This window comes from Notamacropus eugenii, chromosome 3 (assembly GCF_028372415.1).
Source record: "Notamacropus eugenii isolate mMacEug1 chromosome 3, mMacEug1.pri_v2, whole genome shotgun sequence".
In the NCBI taxonomy this organism is placed as follows: domain Eukaryota; kingdom Metazoa; phylum Chordata; class Mammalia; order Diprotodontia; family Macropodidae; genus Notamacropus; species Notamacropus eugenii.
Genome location: NC_092874.1, coordinates 389080011 through 389101115, shown reverse-complemented (window position 1 = coordinate 389101115; position 21105 = coordinate 389080011). Strand labels below are relative to the sequence as shown.

General features: G+C 38.5%; 1 protein-coding gene across 10 annotated transcripts in view; it reads right to left on the bottom strand.

The window, feature by feature from the left end:
* The window catches only part of CHLSN (cholesin), a 366272-nt gene that overhangs the window by 263348 nt on the left and 81819 nt on the right, over nucleotides 1-21105 (bottom strand). Inside the window, exons 2-3 of one of the 10 annotated variants that reach the window (XM_072597765.1) lie at nucleotides 20246-20357; nucleotides 19821-20020 (exon numbers count right to left, since the gene is read on the bottom strand). The exons of the other annotated variants lie outside the window; for them this stretch is intronic. The gene's annotated coding sequence lies outside the window, so the exon portion shown is untranslated. The remainder of the gene's footprint in view (nucleotides 1-19820; nucleotides 20021-20245; nucleotides 20358-21105) is intronic. 10 annotated transcript variants of the gene reach the window in all.

The following is a 21105-nucleotide window of genomic DNA, read 5'->3' as shown; positions in this document are numbered from 1 at the left end:
AAAAAAAAAGCATTCAAGCTGCACTTTGAAGGAGTGAGAATTTCATCATGTGGAGATGGCAACAAAAGGCACTGAAAGGGGAAGAATTTTTTTTCTTTCTTTTTTATTCAATTTTATTTTCAATTCCAAATTCCCTCTCCTCTTCTTCTCCCTACTCCCACCCATTGAGAAGCCAAGAAAAATTTAAAAACCATTACAAATATGTGCAGACACACAAAACAACATTCTACATTAGCCATGAGGCAAGAGAAAATGGTATGAATGAAAAAACTGAGGTGGAAAACATGAGACGTTTGTCAAATAAAGAACAGTTCAGTGGGAAGCTTAGGGGTCATGCTTACTTATGACAGGAGTTCATAATCTGGGGTTAGTGAACTTTTTAAAAAGTATTTTAATGACTATTCCAATGTCATTTGTTTCTTTTGTAATCCTACTTTTTAAATTTATGCATTTAAAAATGCTATTCTAAGAAGGGGTTCTAAGCTTTATGAGATTGCCAAAGCAGGCCAGGATACAAGAAATGGTACTGGAAATGTAAATTGCATACAAGTTATCAAGTGGGGCAGTGTGGAGATACTATAGACTTTATGGGAGGTGGTGATCTAATGGTGCTACATAGGAAGGGAAAGTTTGTGGTAATACAGTGGTAAATGAAGATGGTAGACATTAGAAGTTATGAGGGAGGGGAATGCAAAAATAACCACTGGAAGACTACTGTAATAGTCTTGGCATGAGACAATACAGTCTGGAATTAGTGGGGGGGGGATAGGAATGGAAAGGCAGGGATAGATTAAGCTACTACCAAGAAACCACAGGCCATGTAGACCGATATAAGGGAAAGAGAAGAGTCAGAGATCTCTGAGGCTCTGTGCTTCATATCATCAACAGCAACTGAGAATAAAGGAGAAAGATCTGCTTTGGGAAAGAAAGAAGAGTTCAGTTAGAGATGCATTAAGTATGAGGTGTCAGAACTGGAGCAAGAAGGCTGAAACATGAGGCTAGAACCTAAGACAGATGGATAGATCTATGGAATGGAATACAATACACATGTGGATTAAAATGAGGTGGATAAAATCTGCTAAGGAGAGGTAGCATCAAGAAGCAGAAGACTAAGGACAGAAGCTTTCAGAGTTCTTCCATTAGGGGATGGGAAGAAGAAAAGAAACACTGATTTCAATTTCTTATTATTACAAAATGGGATTACAGAATCATTTTAGGAACAAAATATTCTAGGGGATGTAAGACTATGTCATCAGGACCAGAACTGATTCAAGCTAAAAGTCATTTTGGGGAAGGCACATCGAAAGAAAAACAGATTGGATTCCAGGGAGGAAATGAGAACATAGCACAATCTCAGAAATCCTGAGGGCACTTTAAACACATAATAGGAGAAGAAAGCAGGGGGAGAAGGCAGAAGCAGGAAGTGACCTAGAACCTCAGGGGAATGTATACAGTACAAAGGGACTTCCCATCACCACACAGATGAGTTATGGGAACCAATAATCACTATATTCTGCTTTTCCTTACAGCTTTCTGGAATTTAAAAATAAGAGGAAGCTATGAATTTCTGACTTCTTTTAAAAAATATTAGAGGCAGCATGGTGTAGTGTTATTTGGAGAGTTGGTCTCGGAGCCAATACAACCTGGGTTGAAGTCCTGGCTTCTACATGTACTGGTTATGTGTCTCACATAACCTCAGTGTTCTAAACCAGGGTTATCAAATTCAAATAAGGATCCTTCCTGCCCACATATTGACTTAGAAAACTACATATTAACATTATCTATATGGTATTGTATTTTTATTTATTTTATTAAATATTTCCCAATTACATTTTATTCTGGTTCTGGCCCCACATGGGAACTTTGCCACCTGTGAATCTGATAACCTCTGTTCTAAGTAACTCTTTAAGTACCAATATTTCTTGAAGGAGGCAGTTTCTCATCTGGGAGTTCTCTAGAAACTAAAATCACAAACCTAGTTTCTAACCTTATTTTTAAAAATCCTCAAACACATATCTTCAGATTATTATATTCAGATTATTGGTCAATAGCAAAAGGATGTTTATTTTGTATCAACTGATTCATTTCTCTAAAAATATACAAGTGTTTTTTCTTTATTTTTACTAGAGAAAAGTAGGGCTACTGGTTGAGGTACACAGTGCCAACTTCTCTGCAACAAAAGAGTCAACAGTCCCACTATATTCTGCCCTGGTTAGACCTTATTGGGAGTATTATGTGACTCTTTTAAAGAAAGACAGTAGGCGAGGAACGCAGACCAGACCAGCGCGACTAGCGCAGACCAGCATGGAGCAGCAGGGACAGGACCCAGGACAGTATTCATGGCACCATCAGCAGCAGTTTCCAAATTCCTCAACTCACAAATGCCACAGACAGCTTTAAAGGTCAGTGGGAGGGCTCCTTCACCCAGGAGAGGGGAATACGGTCTGGACCTGCACTAGCAGGCACTGAAGCAGCAGCTGCCACTTTCAGAGCCCTCCACCTAGAGGCCCTGGGGGAACTGAAGGGCTGGTGGAATCTCAGACCTGAGTGGCAGCCTTGGGAGACCTCCACCTAAAGCCCCTGGGGGAACTGAGCCACTAATCTGATTCTCAGCCCTGAGCTCCACCCAGGGATGAGGAGGAGCATTGGTAGTGGAGCTGGGGGAGGCTTTGGAGAGAGAATTTAATCGCAGATTCTGGGCAGAAAAGTTTTTGGTTGCTCCCAGACCAGTGTGCAGGTCAGGAGAGGAGTAAACACCTCTCCCTTGATTGTGCCACCTTGGAGGAACTGAGAATTTACAGATCCCTAGAGTATACCCTCCTCTCAACAAAGGTCTCAAAAGTCAAGTAACTGGCTGGGAAAATGCCCCCCAAAAGGGAGAAAAAATAAGACTATAAAAGGTTACTTTCTTGGTGAACAGGTATTTTCTCCTATCCTTTCAGATGAGGAAGAACAAAGCATAACATCAGAGAAAGTAAAGGCTTCTGCATCTAAAACCATCAAAATGAATATGCAATGGTCTCAGGCCATGGAAGAGTTCAAAAAGCATTCTGAAAATCAAGTAAGAGAGGTGGAGGAAAAATTGGGAAGAGAAATGAGAGCGATGCAAGAAAATCATAAAAAGCAAGTCAACAGTTTGCTAAAGGAGACCCAAAAAAATGCTGAAGAAAATAACACCTTCAAATACAGGCTAACTCAATTGGTGAAAGAGGTCCAAAAAGTCAATGTGGAGAAGAATGTTTTAAAAAGTATAATTAGCCAAATGGAAAAGGAGGTTCAAAAGCTCACTGAAGAAAACAGTTCTTTAAAAATTAGAATGGAACATATGGAAGCTAATGACTTTATGAGAAACCAAGAATTACAAAACAAAACCAAAAGAATGAAAAAATAGAAGATAATGTGAAATATCTCACTGGAAAAACAACTGGCCTGGAAAATAAATCCAGGAGAAACAATTTGAAAATTATGGGACTACCTGAAAGCCATAATCAAAAAAAGAGCCTAGACATTGACCTTCAAGAAATTATCAAGGAAAATTGCCCCAACATTCTAGAACCAGGGGGCAAAATAAATATTAAAAGAATCCACAGATCACCTCCTGAAAGAGATTCGCAAAGAGAAACTCCTAGGAATATTGTGGCCAAATTCCAGAGTTCCCAGGTCAAGGAGAAAATATTGCAAGCAGCCAGAAAGAAACAGTTTGAGTATTGTGGAAATACAATCAGGATCTGGCAGCTTCTATATTAAGGGACCAAAGGGCTTGGAATATGATATTTTAGAAGTCAAAGGAACTGGGATTAAAACCAAGAATCACCTACCCAGCAAAACTGAGTATAATACTTCAGGGGAAAATGGTGATTCAATGATATGTAGGATTTTCAAGCATTCTTGATGAAAAGACCAGAACTGAATAGAAAATTTGACTTTCAAACACAAGAATCAAGAGAAGCATGAAAAGGTAAACAGGAAAGAGAAAACATAAAGGACTTTCTAAAGTTGAACTGTTTATATTCCTACATGGAAAAATAATATTTGTAACTCTTGAGACTTCTCTCAGTATTTGGGTAGTTGGAGGGATTATACACACACATATACAGAGAACACACAATGAGTTGAGTAAGAAGGGATGATATCTAAAAAAATAAAATAAAATTGAGGGATGAGAGAAGAATATATTGGGAGGAAAAAGGAAGATATTGCATGGGGTAAATTATTACGCATCAAGGAGGCAAGAAAAAGCTTCTTCAGTGGAGAAGAAAAGGGAGGATGTGAGAAGGAATAAGGGAAGCTTACTTTGTTCACATTTGGCTTGAGGGAATGACATGCTCACTCAGTTTGATATGAAAGTATATTTTGTACTACAAAAGGTGAGGGGAGAGGGGAACAAGTGGGGTGAGGGGGATGATAGAAGGGAGGGTAAATGGGAGAAGGGAATAATCAGAAGTAAACACTTTCGGGGAGGGACCAGGTCAAAAGAGAGAACAGAATAAATGGGAGGCAGGATAGGATAGAGAGAAATATAGTTAGTCTTACACAACATGACTATTATGGAAATCTTTTGCAAAACTACACTTATACAGCCTATGTTGAATTGCCTGCCTTCTCAGTGGGGATGGAGGAAGGGAGAGAAGTTGGAATTCAAAGTATTAGGAATGGCTGTTGAGAACTATTTTTGCATACAACTGGGAAATGAGAAATACAGGTAATGGGGTATAGAAACCTATCTTGCCCTACAAGAGAGAAGAAGGGGATAACGGAAGGGAGGGGTGTGATAGAAGGGAGGGCATATTGAGGGAAGGGGTAATCAGAAGGCAAAACGTTATAGGGTGGGGGGAGGGGAGAGACAGGGAGAAAATTTGGAACTCAAAATTTTGTGGGAATGAATACTGAAAACTAAAATAAATAAAGATAAAAAAAGAGAGACAGTAAAAAACATCTCATTCAGGAAAACCACCACGATGGTGAGAGTTGAAGGAAATGACTTAAAAACTGGATGAGAGAAGACAGAGTAAAAGGAATAGCACATCTTCAAATAGCTGAAGGGTCCAAAGTCCAGAGCAGAGAATTAGAACCTACGTATAGAAGTTACAGAGAAATAGGAAGTTTCTCCTTATGTTGAGCCAAAATCTACTTCTCTATTATTTCTATTTGTTGGTTCTAATTCTCTGCTCTGGACCCTGGACCCTGGACCCTTCAAATGTTTGAAGACTGGTATCATTCCTTTCTCTCAGTCTTTCCTAACAGTTAGAACTCAAAAATGAAATAGATTGACTGTGGTCTTTAGCAACGCGTTCCCTCTTATCACAGATGTTCAATCAGAAGCTGGGAATAAACACATTGATAATATTACTGATCAGATGACCTCCACGGTCCTTTAAAATTTGAGGATTCCGTCATTTGAGGTGAGTACTTTCAACCTCTTGGTATATTATTAGCATCTGGATAACCAGAAACATCAAGGTGATGACTTAAAGGTGTCCTAATGAGATAAACAGGTCCTACCTGCCTTATGTACCTAGGAGATAGATTGCTACAATCGGAAGAGCTTGGGAACACGTATCCTACCTCTCCTAACAATAAAAAGTCTCACCCACAGGACTAATGGTTTTAGAAGTGACATTAGTGGTCAGCTAGTCTAATCCTCCCATTTTACGGACAAGGAAACTGAAGTCCAGAGTGGCAGAAATGTCTTCCACAGTCATACAGTTAAGTAGCAGAGCTCAGATTTAAACTCAGATTCTCTAACTCAAAGTCCAATATTCTTTTCTCTTACACTACCCTGCCTTCCTGGTGTCTGAAGTCCAACCGTTAGAAGCTCCGTAGGGGAAAAAAGAAACAAGAAACAGGGAGCAAATAAATCCTTTTTTGCTAGGCTTCTTTTGCTTTTCAGTCATTAACATTTTAGTGCTAATTTCTTTAATTACACCAAGAGGAGAAAAGTTTGAAGAGGAGGTGAGAATCAGTCTTGCTTCTTTTGGTCTTATTTGGGACCTCCTCTTCCACCTAAGGGGGAGAAGGCAGGATCACTTGCTAAGAACCAGCCTCCACAGCTCACCTTAACTTTGTTACTGTCAACATTCAGAGAAAGTATACATTTGTTCTCTACACCACATATTGCTTGATATGTACTGGCATTTTTTTCTTCTTATAATCAAAACATCCACCTTGTGATCACAGCTAAGTATCAAATATGTTATAATAAGAATTGAGACAGTGAGAAAATAAAGGAACAGGTTAAAACAACAATGTATCCTAGGAACAGAGGGAAAGCAAGAATTTCAGATAATAGTTTGACAAATCACACAAATTCCCTAAGGGCCTGAACTTAGGTCAGGGACTTGGAAATTTAACAAATGAAGTCAGGAAATTCTGAATATCCCCCTTTCCCTTGAACAGTGACTGGCATATAGTAGGCACTTAATAATTATTGTTTGATTGATTTTATTCCTTACAGCAAAATTTTTGGCATGGGATTCATAAGCAGATGAAAGACAAAAACAAACAAAAAATCTTTAAGTCTCTAAATTTATTGCTTAACACTTAACAACATCTCAGGGAACAATGTACCAATTTTAATTCAACTGGCTAAATCCAGCAAAAAGGGTCTACTGATCTCTGTATTGGACATTCTTTGACTAGTTCTTTAAGCCATCATTTAATTGAAGAAAGGACAAAAGATAAGTTAACTGCACACTAAATGCTAAGACACTGATGTCTCAATCAGACAAGTCACTTAACCCTCAATTCCCCTTCCATAAGATTAAAGGGCTGGGCTAGAAGCTTATTGGTCCCTCTTAGCTCTAACTTTCTGTTTTATACCCCTTTCCAGTAGTTAAGTAGCTACTCATTCTACTACTCATTCTGCTCATTCTCAGATGTCTTCAAAAGAGCTTCTCTTTAGTAACTCTATGACTGATCATTTCAAGGACTTAAGGCAGGGAATGATAGGAAGCTCCAATTTTTTAAAGCATCTTCTATCTTCAAAGCATGCCTAATCATGAATTAGGTGCTATTCATTGAAAACCTGTCTAACTCAAATAGCCATGCATCAATATTTTGTTGATCAAACCTCCTGTTAGTTCATCTGAAAAGCATTTTGGAATTGTGTTAAAAAGTGACACAAACCCTCTGTCCTAGATAAACCCTTAAGAAGTCAAACCAAAACGTTTAAGGGAGCAAAGAACTGAACACAAAGTAGATGACAATCAACTAAACAAATAACTAAACAAAATTGTGTAACAAGAATGTAAGGGCATATTACTATACCATAAGAAGCTACGAATATAAAGAACTCAGAGAATCATGGAAAGACTTATAGAATCTGATACAGGGCTAATAGATGCTGATAGGCATTCTGGAAGCAGCACTACTGGATTTCCTTTCATTTGTGCTCCGCACTTATAACTAAACCTTAATTGTCACTGGTGCTCTCTCAAGAAAAGAAAAATAAGTCAGTATGTTGCTACAGGGAATAGTAACTAACTTGAAAGAAAGACCCAAATTAGATAATTAAAGCTCAAAGAAAGAACTGGTTATACCTGGCCAACGCATTCTCTATGTTAGAGCTGGTTCCCTCAAGTGGTCACAAGACTGAGGCCATACAGGGGAGTGAAGTGGGAACTAAGAAACCTGATGAAATCTCAGGCAGATTTCCACTGGTGCCTACATTGAGAAGCCAACACATTTTTCTCAAGTTGTTGTTAATAAAATAAAAATGAGATTAAGTGGGAAACTCAGTTTGTATTTCTGCAGTTTCAAGTAAGATGTATGTTGAACATATCATGTTTCATAGCAATGAGGTACTTAGGATTGTTTAATCTTGACCACTCATTTTACAAGTGAGGAAACTGATGTTATTCAGTCATGTCTGACTCTTCGTGACCCCATTTGGGGTTTTCTAAGCAAAGATACTGAACTGGTTTGCCATTTCCTTCTCCATTTTACAAATGAGGAAACTAAGACAAACAGGGTCAAGTGACTTGCCCAGGTTCACACAGCTAATAAGTAAATGAGGTTAGATTTAAACTCAGGAAGATCAGTCTACCCAAAAAAACTAAGGGCCAGAGAAATTAAGCAATTTAAAATTACACCAAGAATGGCAGTTAGAACTAGAACCCAGTTCTCTTGATTTTTATTTACAATCACTTGCTGCTACATACTCAAAACTGGATCTTGTGACTCTGAAGGACAAGAACCGATGGAGACAAGTTTCAGTTACCATGATGAGATCTCCTAGTTGGAAGAAATAGCTGATGTCAGGAGAAATCCTAGCAACCATCAAGAGGAGTCCGCATGTCTAACAAGTCAGTACAACTAATACCAGTAAGACTGGTCTTTTATGGCAGCTATAAAATACTCATCTGAGCAAGTAAATGGGGATTTGCTTTTAATATTAACAAGAGGAGGCAAGGACATAATGTTGAATAAGAAGGTATAACCCTCTCACCCTTTTAAAATTCCTTTTTTGTGAACTGAATGCTATGTGATTATAAAAGCCAAGCTTAGGTTGGGAGAAGAGGTGAGGAAATGCACAATTTTTCCCTCTTGGAAAAGGTGGGAAACCATGGGTATAAAATACTAGATATGCTGCGAGTCATGGTTAATGTGTTGGTTGGTTTTATTGCACTGCTTCTTTTCTGCCTCCTTTTAAATCTGTCATAAGGAATAGTCCAGTGGACAGGGAAAGGGATAGATTCGAAAAAATATGATGCAAAAGTTATCAATAAAAATAAATTTTTTTAAAAGTCCTTTTCATGATAGAAAGAGGGAAAAGATAAAATTTTAGATTTACCATCCTTATTAGACCAGCTTGAGAGAGGCAATGGTATTTAAAGCATTTTATTTTCCATGTAAATGCTTGTTGATTTCTGCATATACACAGAAGAAATCTTCAAAGATGGCAATTAGGGGCTAATTGTTTCTTACCACAAAGCAGAGAGCCTGCTACTGCTCTGATAAAAACCCAACACCAGTTAAAATGGGGTTTAATTTAACTGCTGAGCACAAACGGAAGGAAATTCAGTGGTGTTGCTGCCAGAACACCCTTCAACTTAGCCCACTTGTTCCCAGGCTTGGCAGAACAAATGGCCATAATTAGAGATTCCCACTGTACTTGGCAGAGATTGATATCCTGGGTGGTTCTGAAGAAAGCAAGATAGGCTTAAACCATTCTGGTCCAAAATAAATATTTACTTAATGACATGTAACCTTGTCCTACACAGACTGTATTCATATAGGACACAATGTTTCAATATTTAGCAATACATGAGATGGACCAAAGATGGGGCAAGGCCATATCCTGAGAGGCAGAATGTTGTCTTTTTTCAGAAATAAATTATTTATTGGAAACAAAGACACCAATCAACTGGGGAATGGAGGAACAAATTATGGTGTTGAAAAAACAAAATGTACGAATGGATAAACAAAATGAATATGATGGAATATTACTGTACTGTAAAAAAAATGATGAACATGATGAATGGAGAAGTATAGAAAGACTTGCCTAAATTGATGCAAAGAGAAGTAAGAAAAGCCAAGAAAACAATATAGAACAGTTTCAATGGAATCACCACCACAAAAAAAACAAAACTGAACACTGCAAAATTACAAATGAACAAGCTTGGCCCCCAAGAAGAGATATAGGAAGACACGTCCACACAAACACATTACCCTACTTTGCAGAGACTGGGGGGTTGAGGTATGTGTGTCTTTGAGTATGGAATGTGGTATATATGTGTTCACTGGTTTTGCTGATTTTTTTTTCCTGGCTCCTCTTCTTTTAAAGAAATTGTACGTTACAAGGGATGACCTTTTGGAAGGGGGTTAAGGAAGGGATACAAGGGAAAATTTAGATGTAAAAAGAAAAGATATAAATAAAAATGTTTTTTTAAAAAAAGTATTTAACTCTAAAGTATATCTTCCAAGGATGAGAGGATCATAGATTTAAAGCAAAAAAGGATCCTCAGAGGTAATCTAGATCAACACACACACACACACACACACACACACACACACATATATCTTGGCTTGCTCAAGGTTACAGATAGCAAGGAATAAAAATGGGATTTTAACCCAGTTCTTTCTACTGGATCAGGCTACCTTTCATTAGGAAAAAACTCTTTTGCAAATAAGTAATTCCTTTCTGCAAGAACTTCAAATCTGTAAGAGCTGGCCTTCTCCTAATAGCTCTTCTGCAAACCCATCTCATTCCTTTTACCCAACCACAATTCAACCCTTGCTTATGATGCTCTTATCACTATCTGGAAAAAACCATGCGATCATACAGTCCATAAACATTGGCTCCTAGGCACTCTATGCTAGGCACTGTGTGCTAAATGCTGGGATACAAAGAGAGTTTAAAAAGGTCCCTGGTCTTAAGGAGTTCACAGTCTAATTGAGGAGACAGGATGCAAACAATTATGTATAAACAAAATATATACAGGATAAACTAAAAATCATCAACAGGGGAAAGGAGGGATTCAGAAAGGCTTCCTGTAAATAATAGGATTTTAATTAGAACTTGAAGAAAATAGAGATGAGGAGGGAGAGTATTCCAGGCATGGGGGGGGATCAGCCAGTGAAAATACTCAGTATACTTTTGGAAAAATGACAAGGAGGGCAGTGAGTGTCATTGGACTGCAGAGTACTGGGTTCGGGGGCTGGCAATGGGTGTGAAAGGTATAAAACAACTGAGGGTGAGGAGGAGGCAGGTTATAAACAGCTTTGAATGACACACTGAAGGTTTGATATTTGATTCTGGATGTAATAGGGAGCCACTGGAGTTAACTGAGTCATGAGGTGAACTGCTCAGTCCAGTAATTTAAGAAGATCACTTTGACAGCTGAGTGGAGGACAGTCTAGGGCATGGAGAACCTAGAAGCAGGTGGCTCCACCATCAAGCTATTACAACAGTCACAGAGTTAGGTGATGAGGGTCTACACCAGAGTGGTGGCAATGCCAGGTGAGAGAAGAAGGCACCACAAATGAGATATTATGAAGATAAAATCAATAGGCCCTAGCAACAGAATCAATAAGTGAGGAGCCATGAATAATAACACCAAGGGAACAAGCCTGGGTGACTGGGATGATGGTGGTAACTTCAATAGTAATTGGGGAGTCAGGAAGGGAAGAGCATTTGCAGGAAAAAATAATGAGTTCTGTTTTGGATATGTTGAGTTTCAGATATCTCCAAGACACAGATGTTCCATTAATAGGCAGCTGAAGATTCAAGATAGCTCAGAAAATTTGCTGGCCCATTAACATTTTTTCCCTTTGCCTTTCCACAAGGGTATGCCATTCAGCTCCAAAGTCCTGTTTCATAAGCAGCAAAGTGTTGCAGTGGATAGAGCACCAGTGCAGGAGTCAGGAGGACCTGAGTTCAAATCTCACCTCACACACTTGACACTCACTAGTTGTGTGACCTTGGGCAAGCCACTTAACCCCAATTGCCTCATCCTGGGTCATCTCCAGTCATCCTAATGAATATCTGGTCAATGGATTCAGATGGCTCTGGAGAAAGTGAGGCTGATGACCTGCACAGCCCTCCATCACTCAAAACAAAGTCAAGTGCAAGTCATGTCATTATTTCTCTGATGGCATGGTCTTCTTCGGCAACGAAGGACAAACACACTTGTTTCATAATTCTATGAGGTACACAGATAGTAAAATGAATGACATCAGTATTCTTTCCAATTTACCTTAAATAAACTGTGATTTGAATTCGTAAGTGGCTGTAGTTACTTCTTAATTACTTATTAGTGAAATCTATCTTTGAGTTTTGTTTTGTTTTTTTTTACTGGACCTGTGATTATATTGGAACAGGGAACTCCTTCCACCAATGCAAGTCATCACCTGCTCTGCAACTTAACAGTCTTAAAAGAGTTAGTTGCCTGTGTTACTAAGAGGTTAAGGGTCTTGTCTGGGGTCACAAAATCAGTATGTGTCACAGCTGGTACCCAAACCCAGGTCTTCCTAATCCTGAGGCTGGCTCTCAATCCACTTACCCTATGCTATTCAAGTTTAAAGATGATTACCAACAAATACTATTAAGTCAGCGGTATGAAAGTCACTACGCAAGCTGGAGAGGACACAGGACATAGTCTCTAATGGAACTGGAGACATCTTCTCCATTTAATTCTCCTTGCCCTTTGTTAAATTTCAAAAAAGGGAGAAGTATGCCAAATATTTCTAAAGCACTGCCTTTCCTGATTCATCGCTCTGGAGCTGCCATCCAAAGTTCCATGCTTTCTCTCCCTGCACTGTCCAATTGAGCCCTTGGCCTCAGACAACAGGACTGCTGGGTCAGGAATGAAAAAAGAGAATGTAGCCACTTGGACAGTTGAGCGTTTCTCTCTGACAATGTGCTAAAACCAAATACAAACAGAATGATAAATAATCAATTTTCCGTCATTTCTAATCCACCTTCAGATTAACTATATTAAATTATCCATATAAACAGTATATTCCATAAAATTACATAGAACTACATAGATTTGGCTATATCTAGACAAGTAGGAGAACATATTTCAAAGAGTGAAGTATGGCAGAAAATTTGATGGATTTGGGAATCAGAAGACCTGGGTCATAAAACTTACTAGCTATAAGACTATGGATAGGCAAGACTTTTTGATTCTGAGCCTCAGTTTCCTCATATAAAAGTTAGGATTAAGAATATTTGCACCAGAATTCATCAGGTTTTTAAAGAAGAGCATTACAAGCCTGTGATAATAAAGAGGAAGATGAAATTGATGAGAAGGAAGAGGAGGAAGAAGAGGAGGGTAGGGAATAAGTATTTATAGAGTGCCTACAATGTGCCAGATATTAAGCTAAGTGCTTTGCACAAATATTATCTTTTGGATCTAAGTGTGGATCTATTGACCCACATAACAATCCTACAAGATAGGTGGTATTACTGTGCCCATTTTACAGTTGAGGAAACTGAGGTAAACAGAAGTTGTGACTTGTCTATAAGCTAGTAAAGAGAAGAAGGAGGAGGAGAATAATTTGAGGCTCTTCATTCCTTCTTCAGTTTTCTGAAGGCATACAACATTTGTTGCTAGCTCCTCTAGGAATACGATAATATGGGTGTACTTTATTTTACTTTATTTAAAAATTCTAGTTAAACTTTTAAACATAAAGATGATACTCCAATCCTCATACGGATAGGTGATGTTACTGTTGTTCCTTTCAATGATGCAGATCCTGATCCAGTCTGGGCAACTCTCGTCGTCCCACAAGTTAGCCATAGGACATCCATCCAACATGCTAAGATCTTGGCTATTTTCTCTCAACGTCAAAAATGTATCACTGGTGCATTCTGGCAGTCCGCATGTCATCCCCCTGCTCTTACCATATCACCAGTCCATTTTCTGTTCTTACTGTAATTACAATGAGAATGTCTTTTACTCCTGTTCTAACGAGGACCTCACTTGTTAGATGTTAGAGCCTACTTTCATCCAACATGAATCTCTCCTCTGTCCACTGTGTAAAGTTTGAATTCAATTCTTCAGAGACTTACATTCCACATCTTGTTGCAACCTTTGGAGAATACTACTATTAAACGTATGGATCTTTGTTTTCAGTAAAAGATTGGAATCATTAAAGATGCTTTGAAATTTCCTGAAGGCAACTCAACCCACTTTCCTTTTCCTGGTCAGCTCTGGGTCCAATTCACTGTTCATCTGTAATATCTTTCCTAGGCGCGTGTGCATGCACACACACCCACACACACACCCTTCTTTCTTTCTTCTGACCAGTGGATATTCTTTATCCACTTGATTTTTCCTGTGAGGATGGTCAGACTAAATTCTTTTGAGCAATGGTGAATTTCCTCCAGAAGGTCCCACAAAATGAACAATTATGAGGTGTTTATGCATATTACAAAAGAGTTCCCTTTTTTAACAAGAACATACCTGAAAGGATCCTTTTAATGAGTGACCACCCCATGCATTTAAAATGATTCAACTGACACAGATTTTATTTTCAGCATATTGTAGCAGGGAAAGTACTGAACTCAGAATAAGGAGAAATGGAGATTTCTTACTGTGTGACCTTGGGCAAAACATAATTTTTCTGGGCTTCAGCTTCCTTATTTACACAAAAATAGAACTGGGCCAGCTAACTTTTTAGGTTTCTCCCAGTCATGTGATTCTGATGATGCCGAAACACTTTATTGCATATATCAGTGTGCACCTTTAAGATGATTAGACCAATGTTATCCACAACTATGGAAATGGAAAAATCTGCAAGGTAATATTGTTAGAAGCTATACTAGAAACTTTAAAATATTTCTAAATCACAATGAACAGACAAAGACTGTGTAAAGCAGTTCCCTCAACACATATGTGTAATATCTATTTTTAAGTGACATATCTTGGCTATTTAAAATGTTGGCAAGGTTGTTTTTTTTCTTTTTTTTTGTAAATAGCAAGACAAATTTGTACTTTCTCATGACTTCTTTCAAAATGGTGTTTCAGGCATTTCTAACACCGGAATGATCGATGGTCAAAGCTGTCCAAAATAATGTCTAAAACCAAATGTGCTTCATATTATTCATTGGGTTTTAATAAAAAACAAAAAAAAATTGCTAACTGGATCTACTGGTCTATTAATATTAATAAAAAACAGATTTTGTTACAAGATGCATATGTATATAAATTCTACATGTGATATAATATGGAGGTATATTTTATGTATTATGTATTATGTTCTTACCAGGCATTTCAATAAGTGTTAGGGATACAAAGAAAGTAAAAGACACAGTCTCTGTTCTCAAGAAGGAGAGATGGGGGAGATAACATGCAAACAATTACAAATAAAAAAGACATACACAGTGTAAACGGGTGGTGGAAGTACTAGCAGTTGAGTGTAACCAGGAAGGGCCTGTTCTCTAGAATGGAGGATTTGAACTTAATCTTTAAAGGAGCCAAAAGGAAGAGAAGCAGGGAAAATCCTAAGCATGGGAGAGAGACACTGAAAAGGAACACAGTAGATGTAATAGAGAGGAATATTCATTGTGAAGATAAGCAAGAGGGCTGTTGCTGCTCTATCATTGAGTACGCAGAAGAAGGAAAGTGTAAGAAATTTGAAAAAGTTGAAAGAGGCCAGCTAGTGAAGGGCTTTGAAAGACAAAGTGAGAATTTTATATTTGATTCTGGAGGTAAAAGGGAGCCAATGGAGTTTAGTGAGTAGGGGATGGCATTGTCAGACCTGGGCTATAGAAAGATGACCTTTGCAGTTGAGAAGAAGATGGCCTGGAGGAGGGAGAGGCTTCCGGCAGGGAAATGGCTCAGGTGTGAGAGGATGATGTTGTGCCAGTGAAGAAGATGGTACACAGAAAAGAAATATTGTGAAAGTAGAAGGCAAGATGGGAATAGAGAGCCTACGTGCAGTACATATAAGTGAAGAGCTGAGGATGACAACGAGGTTATGATCTTGTATGCTGGGAAGATCTCAGAGGTAAAACTCTCAATACTTGAACTTACAAAGTTGTTCCACCTTATATTTAAATCACAATGAGATCTTGTATGACTGGGAGGATCTTAGAGGTGCCCTTAACATTAATGGGAATCTGAGAATAGGGGAGTGTTTGGGAGGAAAAATGATGAGCTGTTTTGAACATGATAGGTTTGAGATGTCTACAGGACATACCCAATAGACATTTGGTGATTAGTTCAAAAGAATGATTGGGGGGGAGGAGCCAAGATGGCAGAGTAAAAAGATACACATACACTTAGCTCTTACCCCACAGACCATAAAATACCTATAAAGAAGAACTCTCAACAAATTCTGGAGCAGCAGAAACCACAGAACAATGGAGTGGAGAAGATTTCTGTCCCAGAGAGACCTGAAAGACCTAAGGTCTGTAGCACACCTGAAGAGGAGCAGAGCCCAGCCCTACCTTGGCCACGTGGCACTGAGAGGAGCAGATCTGAGCAGGCTTCAGGGACAGAATCTCCAGAGGCAGCGCAGATCCCTCAACCCACAGGCGCCAAAGGTTAGTGAGAGGGTCTTTTCGGCTGGCCGAGGCGCATCCCCATAACTCAGGCCCCCTCAGGAGGCAGCAGTAGAGGCAGCAGTGGACAGGGGCTCCCAAAGCAGGCAGTAGCCCCCATCCGTTGTTGAAGGTCTCCTCGTAAAACCCCTGAGGGGAATGATCCCTGCGTGGTGCCCCTGCCCCAATCTGAGCAGCTGATCTTAATCTCACACTGAATAGCAGCCCTACCCCCACCTAAAGCCCTGAGGCTTGGGAGCAGCTCATTTGAATTTCAGCCCCCAATGCTGGCTTGGCAGAACTGGAGGTGAAGTGGTTGTGGAGAGAAAACTCAGAAGTCAAGTAACTGGTTGGGAAAATGCCCAAAAAAGGGAAAAAAAATAAGACCATAGAAGGTTACTTTCTTGGGGAACAGGTATCTCCCCGCATCCTTTCAGATGAGGAAGAACAAGGTATATTGTCAGAGGAAGTCAAGGCCTCTGCCTCCAAATGGAACTTAAAATGGGCTCAGGCAATAGAAGACCTTAAAAAACAAGTTAGCAGCTTATTAAAGGAGAACCAAAAAAGTGCTGAGGAAAATAACAGCTTTAAAAAGAGGCTAACTCAATTGGAAAAAGAGGTCCAAAAAGCCAATGAGGAGAAGGAGGTTTTAAAAAGCAGAATCAGTCAAATGGAAAAGGAGGTTCAGAAGCCCACTGAAGAAATACTTCTTTAAAAATTAGGATGGAATAGATGGAGGCTAATGACTTTATGAGAAACTAAAAAATCACAAAAAAACCCCAAAAGAATGAAAAAATGGAAGATAATATGAAATATCTCAATGGAAAAACAAGTGACTTGGAAAACAGATCCAGGAGAAACAATTTAAAAATTATGGGACTACTTGAAAACCATGATAAAAAAAAAGAGCCTAGACATTATCTTCCATGAAATTATCAAGGAAAACTACCCTGATATTCTAGACCCAGAGGGTAAAATAAATATTGAAAGAATCCACTGATCACCTGAAAGAAACATGAAGAGAGAAACTCCTAGGAATATTGTGACCAAATTTCAGAGTTCCCAGATCAAGGAGAAAATACTGCTGCTTGCAGAAAAAAACAATTTGAGTACTGTGGAAATACAATCAGGATAACACAGGATCTGGCAGCTTCAATATTAAGGGTTTGAAGGGCTTGGAGTGGGATATTTCAGAAGTCAAAGGAACTGGGACTGAAGCCAAGAATCACCTACCCAGCAAATCTGAATATAATACTTAAAGGGAAAAAAAATGGTCATTCAGTGATATAGATGAATTTAAAGATTTCATGTTGAGGAAAAGACCGGATCTGTATTTAAAAATTTGACTTCCCAAGACAAGAATCAAGAGAAGCATGAAAAGGTAAACAGAAAAGAAAAATCATAAAAGATTCTCTAAAGCTGAACTGTTTACATTGCTACATGGAAAGAAAATATTTTTAACTGTTGAATCTTTTCTCAGTATTTCGGTAGTTCGAGAGATTGTACATACACACACACACATATGTGTTATATCAGAAGAGATGATATCCACACACACACACACACAGAGAAAAAAAATAAAATAAAAATTAAGGGGTGAAGGAGGAAAATTCAGGGAAAACAAAGGAAGTAATGGAATGGGGCAGGCTATAACTCATAAAAGAGCTAAGAAAAATCTTATTCAGTGGAGGAGATAAGGGAGAAGGGGAGAAGGGGAAAAATAAAGCTATTCTCCCCATGTGTGGCTGAAGGAGGGAATAACATGCTCACTAAATTTGATATACACCACAGGAAAGTAGGAGAGGAGGCCACAAGTGGAGCGAGGGGAATGTTAGAAGGGAGGGCAAAAGGGAGAAGGGAGTCACTAGAAATAAACACTTTCGAGAAGGGACAAGGTCAATTGTAGAGAGGAAAAATAAAGGGGGATAGGGTAGGTCACAGGGCAATATAATTAGTATTACACAACATGATTACTATGGAAGTCTTTTGCAAAACAACATATATTTAGTCTGAATTGCATTGCTTACCTTCTCAGTAGGGCTGGGGAGGGTGGGGGGCAGGGAGAGAAGCTGGAATTCAAAGTATTATAAACGAATGTTGAGAATTTTTATTGCATATAATTGGGAAATAAGAACTACAGGGATAGGGGTATGGAAATTTATCTTGCCCTTAAAGAAAAGAGAGAAGATGGGGATACGAGACAGGTGGGGTGTGATAGAAGGGAGGGTACGTTGAAGGAAGGAGTAATCAGAATGCAAGGTATTAGGAAGTGGGGAAAGGGGAGTGATGGGAAGAAAAATTGGACATGTTACAAAGTAAGATAAAAGCAATTAGTATTAAAACAATAGACTGAATTAATTATTGAGAATAAATCAATGACATCTTTAGTTTGGAGAAAAGAATTTCAGTCTAAATTTCCGAGAGGAAGGTAACCTCGGGTAAAATTTGGCACTGATGGAAAAGTCAAGGTTTTAATGGTAAATTTGATTTTATGATTGTCATTTAATCAGGAACTAAAACATGTATAGAAAGGCATGTAAGCCACTTAAGACTTGCCTCAAAAGATGTTCCTTAGCCAAAGTGAAAATTATAATCATATTTGAAACCTGGTTATTGGAATTTGCCATTTTCAGATGCTATGGGACTATTAAGTGACTGTTCTTCTGAGTCTAACTCCAGGTATGGGTAGCAAGAAAGGTGATTTGAGCTTCCAATCCATGGTGCCAGTAAGCTGATGAGATGCTGGTATGAACTGCATAGGTGATCTCAAGGGAAGGGTGGGAGAGCAGCTGTTCAGCATGGGCTGAGGTGGGATTCTTCTGACTCAATTTCCCCACTGACACCTGGCAGACTTTAAGCCTGACTGAATTCAAGTGGATAATCTAATCCTGTCTGGAACTGACATGAAGTTGGGGAGATATTGTTTCCCTGCAATGTCCCTACTCTTGGTGGCAATTTCCTATAGTCAAAAGGTTTGTAAGCTTAATACCAGATTTATTCAATTATAGACTATGGGTAGAGGAACATCTGAGGCTGTCTAAAATTAAGTTATTAGGCATAGGACTTTAGACCAACAACAATAAGTTAGGGTCCTTTAATTCTTAGTAATACCGTGGAGACAATTAGATCAAGAGCTTGTGAAGTTAGCAACATAAATATTATTTGTGTCCCAGTTGGTTAATGTTTAAAAAAAAAAAATTTCTTTTGTGGTCCATATTGTAAATGCTTTAAAAAGAAGTTATCACCTGACCAGAAGTTTGAATTGCTTTATCTGTTATAAACTGTGTTAAAAATAAATAATAATAATAATAATAATTAAAAAAGAGAGATTAGGGTTGGATAAACAGATTTGAGAATCAGCAGCACAGAACTGATCATTGGAATCCATGGGAGCTGACAAAATCACTAAGCCATTTTAGTATAAAGCAGAGGTTCGTAACCTGGAGTCTGCAAACTTATTCTTAATATTTTGAAAATTGTATTTCATTTAATTGGCTTCTCTTGGAATCCTATTTTACTTTATGTAATTACTCTGAGAAGTGATCCACAGGCTTCCCCAGACTGCCAAAGGGGTCCAGGACACAAAAAAGGTTAAGAAGGAAAGGGAAGGAAAAGCAAGGAAACTGAGGCACAGAGAAGTTAAATGAGTCACAGAGTCAGGGTGTAATCAGAATCTGAACCTAAATCATCCGTCAATCTAAGGCTCTACTATACATTCTAACTCTCCATTACATTATCAAATATGTGTGTATATCTATGTTGATGTGTTTCAGAAGTCTCAAAGCAATGTTATATGGAATGCCTTAAAACTCTCAATATTTGAACTTACAAAGTTGTTCAATCTTATATTCAAATCACAAAACTAGCCAGCAGAGCAAGTAACACTGGGATAATGCCGGGGTCTGTAACGTCTATGGTATAGGAGGAATTCCCAGGTGCAGAACTTCCATCTTCTGGTGCAGATCACCACTCCTCTTCTTGACTCTGAGATCAGCCCACTAGTTACTGCCCCATGAGGCTGCTCAACAGCTGACAACATGGAACAAACATGCAAGGAAACAAAAAAAGAGAACCAGAATCGTGAAATCTTGGAGTCAGATTAGGCCGTGAAGACTCCATCTTCTAACCTGTACTTAAACAAAATATGCTCTTTTATAAAATACATTATGAGCAGTCCTGTAGAACAGTGTAATAGATAACATTATGGCTTGGACTCAGAAGGACCTGAGTTCAAATATGACCTCAGATACTTACTGTGTGACCCTGGGCAAATCACTTCACCCTGTTTGACTCAATTTCCTCATTTGTAAAATAAGCTGGAGAGAAGGAAATGGCAAACCAGTCCAGTATCTCTGCCAAGAAAACCCTGAATGGGGTCACAGAAAAGCAGACACAACTGAGACAAGTGAACAACATATGTATACGTATACATACATATATGTATATATAAAAAAATATATAAAACATATAAAACCTTGTATATGTAAACATATTTATATGTTACCAATGCTTTAGTCACTTGGAAAGCAGTTTTTCTCTTGCACTCTCCCTCAATACTGTGACAAACCGCATTATTAAATACACACAATTAATGGTTTCATAATCTCATAATGACATAGGCTTTAAAGATATAACCAAAATTGAACTTAAACCAAAGAGCTGATAAAGAGGGATGGAAAGGAGGTAGAGGCCAAATTATAGCTAAATATTAAAATTAAGCAGTTGCCTATAGGTAATTTGACTTGGCTTGGACCTCATCAACTAAATGAACTTTTAAAATTTCATGTCAGCGAATTCCAACCAGACAATTCCTTGATGTAATATTCTGTAATCCTATGGGGGTTTTCCCTCTCATCTGACTAGGTTTGAACTAACAGTCTCTTTCCACAGGATTCCGTCAACCAGTAGGTGGGGCACTGGGAAATGTCAGCTCAATTGCTTTTAGAGATGAAACACATAAGACAAGACTGTTTAGATATACTCGCTATTTCCAAAGTAAAGTTGGTTCTTTGATTGTATAATGCCATTAAAAATACCTCTAACAGCCCTGGATGATGGGGGTGGGGATTTATAAATGTATATTGGTTGACTGCTCTAAGTAAATATCACTATAT